Source organism: Phaseolus vulgaris, chromosome 9, assembly GCF_000499845.2.
Source record: "Phaseolus vulgaris cultivar G19833 chromosome 9, P. vulgaris v2.0, whole genome shotgun sequence".
Classification (NCBI taxonomy): Eukaryota; Viridiplantae; Streptophyta; class Magnoliopsida; order Fabales; family Fabaceae; genus Phaseolus; species Phaseolus vulgaris.
The window spans coordinates 1,210,723-1,219,077 of NC_023751.2; the positions used below are offsets into that span (position 1 = coordinate 1,210,723).

Sequence of the window (8,355 nt, forward strand, 5' to 3'; positions counted from 1 at the left end):
ATTTCGTATTAATACCAAATATTTATATTGATATAAAAAATACATATTACTTACTAATTCATTCATCTTATTTATTAAGATCCTAGGAGGTGTTGGAATAATAAACATAAAGATTTAGATTTGATTCTTATTGCCCACAACATTTACTAATGGTAGTGGTGACTCTACTTCGGAGGTTTACTGATGGAAACTGCTTTAGAAATCAGTTCTGCATTAGAACTCAAATAATTGTTGGTAATGTATTTTTGTTTCTGATACAACTAGTGTATTGGTGTATTTGCATGTTACTAGAGACTTGTCTCTAGGTGAGACAAACACAAAAGACAATTTGTGTTTGGTTTGTATAATTTATTCCATTTCAACTAACTTTTATATCTTCAATCAACTTAAACTATATAATTTCTTAAAAATTATATTTTATCAAAAAATAATCCTAACCGTGGAGTTAATGAAACCAATTTTCTTTATCATTGATTAGAATTGTATTATAAATTATATTGAGATACATTAATAATATTTTTAATAACAAAAAGATTACTTTCGGTCTTTAATTAGGATCTTGAAGATGCTGCATAATAACATACCCAACTTTTCAATGCACTAATCCTCTAATCAAAGTTATGTTATTAATTATTTAGTTAATGTGATTAGTTGTAAGTAAGATCTTAAGCCATGCTGTTAAAAATAAATATCTTAGGTCATGCATCAGAAAAACCAATTCATTTCCACACTCAATTCTTTAAGCGAGTGTAGTAAATGCTGTGGGCAATAAGAATCAAATCTAAATCTTTATGTTTATTATTCCAACACCTCCTAGGATCTTAATAAATAAGATGAATGAATTAATAAGTAATATGTATTTTTTATATCAATATAAATATTTGGTATTAATACGAAATTATGTTAATCACATACTATACACCAATACACTAGTTGTATCAGAAACAAAAATACATTACCAACAATTATTTGAGTTCTAATGCAGAACTGATTTCTAAAGCAGTTTCCATCAGTAAACCTCCAAAGTAGAGTCACCACTACCATTAGTAAACAATTATTTGCTTCATCATTTTTATCAAAAGCTGCTCTTTTGCGAGTCGCTTCATAGTTTGAGGTCATCTTGACTCCTCTTGCGCAGACTTTAATACAATTTTTCCCTTACATTTAGAAAAGTTAGTGCTTTTACCTTGAAGTATTTCCTTTGTAGATGTGTCACCTATATTAACATATCATTTGGATCTAGTAGAATGACCCAAAACTACTCCAATCACACTAGAAGAAAAAAAGTTAAAAAAATCATCAAGAAACCAACCAAGTGTGTAATCAAAGAAAATTTGAAATTGACCTATACTTGATACCCTTTTCTATTTATCCATAAAGATCACCATAGTGCAAAGTGTAAAGAGAGCAAATGTCATAATTCAATCCTTTGCTAAAAGTGGACAGACCTTCCATTATAAATCTGGTTATGCCTAAAAAGAAAAAAAAAAAATATAACCGACAAGTTCATCCAATAACGAATTAATGCAAAAGAAAAAACAATGTAAGAATAAAATACCAACTAATGTTTCACATTGCAAGTATGAAATACAAATAAAAAATTGTATTTATATATAATGCAATTTCTTTCTAAAATAAAAATAGAGAAATAGCAAGAGAGAATGAATGAAGTTTTTGAAATAAGTTATTTAATACTATAAAATATGATAGAAAAAAATACCTGTAAATGACATTAATTCTAAGCAAATAAAGAATGAAACACCAGTCATCCATTCTTAAAGTTCCTAGTCTCTTTGGATTTTCAAGTTAGTTTTTACTTCACCTTTTTTTACACCCACCATTAACCACCTTTACAACACATTAAAAGGTGCAAGTAGATGTACAAAGAAAATAATGCGAACTACACATTAGTCTAATTTGCAGTCTTAGAATTAGAGAATAATAATTTCTTTTAAGAAAAAACAATCCACAATCACATGATGACTCACTAATACATTCTTAATGTGTGTGAAGCATTTTGGTTGTAAATCTAAAAGTCTTACCTCATTCAAAAGTTTCCCGTTATGTGGTCACCGCAACAGAGTCAAAATGTTGCACTGGTTGTTGCTTCTTAGGATTTCCCCACCTCCTCTGAAAGTCATCGTGATAATGCACCTTAATTGTGTTTTCACCATTTTTAAGGGGAATTAAACTTTGCCTTGTAATCCTAAACATATAAAGAGTCTCAATGTGTTTCTAAACTCTCCTAACCTTCACATAATTTTTTTTCTAGACATATAATGTTAATGACAATTTTTTTAATATCATTTGACATATATTTTCAATTTTGAAGATTTAGAGTTAATACCTGCTCTCTTATCCACAATTTCAGTTCACCTTCACGATAAATTTCATCTAATGCAATCAATGTTCTCATCAAATTTTTAATCAAATTCTCCAGATATAACTATGGTATAATCCCACCTGTTGGAAGCATCATAAATTTCATCCAATGCAATCAATGTTCTCATCAAATTTTTAATCAAATTCTCCATATATAACTCTGCTATAATCCCACCTATTGGAAGCATCATAAATTTCATCCAATGCAATCAATGTTCTCATCAAATTTTTAATCAAATTATCCACATCTAACTTTACTATAATCTCACCTGTGGAAGCATCCGTCTCCAAAGTTGCATCCTGAACGACGTTTTTGAATACAAACATGTTAGGTTTCTTCCTTTGGTTGAGCGATTCGTCATAGGAAACTCTATCCTGAAAGGAGATCGAGGTCGTCTTCGTGACTTCTCATTGTAGCTAAAGCTCTACCTCTGCGTCATAGATCACAATAAATTAAGAGAAAAGAACAAAGAAAGGGTTAGGGTTTTAGTGATTTTTATTTTGATATTGTTACAATTACACACCAATTTCGTGTACATGATATTGCACATAATCAACACATAAAACACATTGACCTAAAAGCTGACAACATAAATTAAACATAAGAAGAACATCATTTTGTATAAGAATCGGGTAACTAATACTACAATTTTTTTTTTTTAATTTTAGTAGAAATTTATTAATGGAGAATATTATAACTTTTAGTAAAACACAAATGTAGTAGAGATTTTCCAAATCTCTAAATACACACATTTATTAGAGGTTTTTCAAACCTTTGATCAAGTAAATAGTATTTAATGAATCAAAATAAATTATTTTAATTTTTTTTTTACTTGTTCTCCTTTTTAAGCTAACACTAATAAAAAATAGAAAACATAAAAAATTATCTGGTGATATTTTTATAATAAACATAAAAAATTATCATGTTAATTAAAATTAAATAAGTATTTTACTGCATTTTATTTTTAGTGGTAGGGTAAGTATTTTCTTAGTAACCTGGAGTTTTCTCCGTTCACTCTTCTCAGTGAGGTGTTGCATGAAGCCTTCAAAATCTTTGATGAGGATGGAGATGGATACATAGATGCAATGGAGTTGAAGAGGGTGCTTGATTGCTTGGGTTTGGATAAGGGTTGGGATATGAATGCTATTGAAAAGAAGGTGAAGGTGGCAGATTTGAACTTTGATGGCAAGGTTGATTTTGATGAGTTTGAATTGATGATGGGGTAGCAGTTAAGAAAATTATAGATTTTTATATTTAGAATAATTATTCAGCACCCAATTGTATATTAATTAACTCATTGATTCCAGCTCTCCTAATCCATTTTGCAACGTGGCCTGTCAAATTCATCAGGAAACTCAGATGCTTAAAAGATAGAATTAAACATAAATCAAATGAAAGCCACATACCTCCATTACATGGCTCCTAGTTTCAACTGTTAACTTTGGTTCCACAGAGACCAACGTGGTGCAGGCACTAACAGCAAGGGCCTAAATATAAGAAAAACATTAGCAAACTCAAATATTCCCAGCTTTATATACCTGAGTACGCAATAACTCAATTTTATATACCTGAGTACGCAATAGGTCATTGTAATCAGCAAAACCATCTTCGTCATCCCGACCCATTAAAGTTATAATATAATCAAGCAGTTCTTCTTTTCAGTGGAAATGGTGAGCCACTTTCAGCAGCATTAATGACAGCATTACCTGCAATAAGTCATAGTCACAATCAATCAAACAAAGTCTGTCATAAAAATTATTCATTAAACATAAACAAATCATGAATAGCATGATTTCTACAACTACTGTGTATGGGGCAAAATAACCACAATTTCACCGGTTTACACTTTCTAAAGTAGGTTTTGTAGCAATCCATTTTTTTGCATAAATTTCCAGTCAAGTGACAAGAAAAACACAGAAGATAGTCTTGATGACAACAATAACAACAGGTAAAAATTCAAAGGGACAACAATGAAAATAAATGATAATTCAATTCTGAAAGATTATAAACCTAGTAAATCAATTGCTGTGATGACAGCCTGCATTTCTTTGGGATGACGCAGATGAAGAAGTCGTGAGAGCACATTGGTGGTGCCCTGCCCACAAATAAATGAAACAATCTAATCAACTTCCCTCATTACAAACATATGCATTGCAAATAAGCAAAAGAACACATTTACAGGAAAGGAGACACTCAACCTGCACTTGTTTAACTATTTCGTCTTTCATGCATAATTGCAACAGAAGATTAAACCAGGACAATATTTTTTTAAAAAAAAAACTAGGTTCTTCTACAGACTAGTTCTTTTAATAAAAAGCAAAATTTCCTTACAGGTCTAACAAAAAGCAAAATTTCCTTACAGGGCTAACAAAAAGCAAAATTTCCTTCCTCCTAACAATCTTTTAACAGCCAAGAAGCCTCTTGAGCAAACAATTCAAGAGTAATTAGAGGTGTGCAGGTTAGGCCAAAGCAATAAAGGACCACAGTTTAAACTCCTATCTTGTGACTCTCTGGTGCACTTTACTTACTACTCCGGACAAGCCTTCCTCTTGCTTATTTAAAAGTAGCAATTGCTTCATAAAAGCAGAAAATGCACAAACTCAGAAAGTGCAATTCCTTGTAGCACTTATCTTCAGTCTAATGTCCACTGAGCGCTCGATCTTAAGGACACACCAACACATCAATGAATCTATACATACAAACCTACTTTGCATACAATAACCCAATACTATACAAACTGACTCCAATGGAAACAACTCATTATTGTTAAACTTGTTTCCATCAACAGCAAAACTGTAATGATATATATAAACTGTTATTTACTTTTTTGAAAGTTCTTCCAAAAGATATCATCTAAACTACATTATTTTACTGTTCTTAAAGAACTCTTGGAGTAAGAAATAAGAGAAATACTTGATGATATCATAATGTTTTAGAGTATCCTAGATGATCTCTTAAAATTTACTCAATACTTTGATTTGTTTCCTTAATTAGAATTTTTGCAATTATAGGCATGTTTTGTTATAATCTAACTTATCAACATATCCAATGATGTATATAGGAATAAAATCTTCTATAATAATTTGTATTTATTGCAATTGCAACCAACTTATATACAACGAACTCCATTGTGCAGTTCATATACACAGCTCTAGCATATCTTTTATTTGTTATTCTTTCTATCAACGTGGTATCATAACCATACCATCTTCCATGACTTGTTACATCACTATTCAGCTTTAAGTTCCCAAAAACAAAAATTCGGGAACTCCATCTAATCACACCTTTGTCTGGCAATGTTATCAAATCGCGCTCTCTATCAGGTTTGCCCTTCCATCTATTGCTCCGCTACCTCCAACAACCCCAATTGCCATTAGTCACCTACTTCTCTGACAAACTTCGACTTTGTTAACAACTATTTTGGCAATCTCTGTACATTGCTGATAAATATTCCAATAGCTGACATTCAACACCAACAACTTTTCCAGCAACATTCATGCTAGTGGTTACTTCTTTCCCATTTATAATCATTCCAGTCATGACCATCTTTTCCACATATGAATTGTATTGGTGGTGACTTTTTGCCACCAACAATCACTTTTGTGGTGAATCTTTTCCTGCTTGAATCATATTAATGGTGACTTTCTTTTTAACCAGCATTCACTATGCTGGTAACTCTATTGATTTGTAGTTTTCAAATGTAGAGCCTTGAGAAGGATGAACTGTTACGGGCAAAAATGGCAGCAAAGGAAAAAGAACTAAAGAGCAGGGATTTTTGGTAAATGGCCAGACAGTTAGAAAAAGTGTACACGTGGATGAGGGCACGCACACTGAGGGCATCAGAAGAAGCAGCAGAATACGTACAACCAATAAGAGGCTCGCACGGTATGACCTAAGGGGCATGCATGATTTGGGTATGACCTCTTTCTGATATTCTTCTTCTTCTTCCTCTGAATCCTTCTTCCTATAATCACCCTTGAATATTCCTCTTCCCCTGCAGGTTGACTCTTTAGACAGTCATACAGCCACCATTCTACCGACCCTTTCACGAGCATTGTTATTACCTTTTATTATTGTTCTAATTCCGAGAATTTTGTTCGCTAGTTGTGTGGTTAGTTGAGAACCATACTTAATATATATATATATCTTCACTCCCTTACATGAACCTTCCTTTGCTTGCTATGAATCTTCACTCAGACTAATGGTCATTTTAGATACTGGCTACGCCATCATTCTAGTTATTCTATCAGGACTCACAACATCTCTAGATTGCTTTTCCAACTACTGAAAGCTTAGTACGCTTCAACTTGGGGGTGCTAGAAATAAGACATATTTATAATGATATTATTTTAACATATTTTAGAATACCCTATATTATCTCTTAGAATTTATTCTTTTATATTTTAGGGATATCTGATTAGACCAAATTTCATTAGCATCCCATTAATAGGTTTTTCATATAGGAATAAAATCTCTATAGTTATTTGTATTTATTGTAATCAACTTATATAAAATGCACTCTGGAAAAGTTTACTGACATGGTTCCACATCTCTAACATGGTTTTTCTCTCTTTCAACAGTACTTAGTTAAAACTGCATTTAAACAGAACAGAGAAAGGTTCCAAATGAAACATTGATTATTCATTAGGTATCTAATCAGAAATAAAGCAAGACAACACAGTCAAATGCAGAGAAAAAAGATGTGAGGAAAAATAAACAAATACAGGTGAATCAAAGCCCAAACACGCATTAACCGATAAATTCAAGAAATTAATATATATATATATATATATATATATATAAAATAAAAACCTGAATTCAGACGCAGATTGCGATCTTCGTGATAGAAGTACTTAGAAACATTGTTCCATTTGCACACTTGTTTGAAGACATCGTGCGTTTGGGGATCGTCGCGCCTCAGAAACTGTAGCAAATCTTTCAGGTTATCTAGTAATTAGTAACGAGTGTAAGCGATGAGGAACGGGAAATTATCATCGAATTCAAATGAAAAAGAAAAAAAGAGAATCAAGAGGGATATCGGAAATGCAAGAGAATCTCCGAGACATTATTGGCCTTTGGTAAAGGCAATTTGGTAAACCGTAATAATATAGGCATTCATTGAATAATCCAAGCAAATAGAACAGATAATAATACCTAGATGGAAGCACTAATGTGAGTATGAACCTCGCTACAAATAAGACAAACCACGAGCGCAAAACGAAGAATCATGAATTAGTGAGAGGAAGGTACAGACAGAGCACGAATTTATAAACTAAGTTCGAATTTGCAGTTGGAGATGAGAGATCAAAGAAGTGTTTAGGGTTAGAGAAGATTGAAGGAGAAAAGTGAACGGATATAGAGTTAGAGAAGAGTGAAGGGAGAAAAGTGAACGGATTTAGGATAAGAGAAATGTCCTCCAACTCACTAAGCACCTCTTCCACAGACACTTTATCATCCATTAACCCACCCTCACCTAGCTCAAACCCTGTTGAACCCCTATCACACATCAAACCAAACTTCTCCACCACTTCCCTTGCACTTTCCTTCTTTATTCTAACATTGCTTTCCATGCCAACTCTAATTAAGCTATATAGTTGAGGTTCTTGTTTTCCTAGAAACCCTACAATATATTTGTATACATTCTATTTTTACTTGATTTTATAGTATTGTTATCTCTTGCTCCATATGTTTTATATAGGTAAGTTTCTTGGAGCCACACTTCCCACAAAGCTATAACTTAATTGGTGTCACTTTCTTCTACCTAATTGAGAAAGGTAACGCACTTTCCTTTAAATACCATTTGCTTCACCTTCACTTGAGTTTTTTAATTAATATACCAGCATTTTTATGCATATAACTAACTAGTTTTAGACTAAAATATATGCATGATTAAAAAGAGAGATGTAACGATAAGCAATTAAAAGAGGTAGCAAAATGTTAACGACAATGATAATTAAAAAAATATAAATTTA

General features: G+C 32.1%; 1 long non-coding RNA gene across 7 annotated transcripts; it reads right to left on the reverse strand.

Annotated features, from left to right (window-relative positions):
• Positions 1–1,043: 1,043 nt before the first annotated feature.
• On the reverse strand, positions 1,044–8,012 carry LOC137820443 (uncharacterized). 7 transcript variants are annotated; one of them, XR_011082628.1, is made up of 10 exons: positions 7,538–8,012; positions 7,196–7,330; positions 4,394–4,478; positions 3,952–4,089; positions 3,790–3,870; positions 3,379–3,717; positions 2,652–2,813; positions 2,043–2,130; positions 1,359–1,472; positions 1,044–1,272 (listed from the first exon to the last, which is right to left on the reverse strand). It is a non-coding gene; the product is annotated as an uncharacterized lncRNA (long non-coding RNA). The 7 variants fall into 7 exon arrangements; XR_011082630.1 differs by lacking the exon at positions 1,359–1,472; XR_011082627.1 differs by lacking the exon at positions 1,044–1,272 and having other exon boundaries at positions 1,321–1,472.
• Positions 8,013–8,355: the final 343 nt, after the last annotated feature.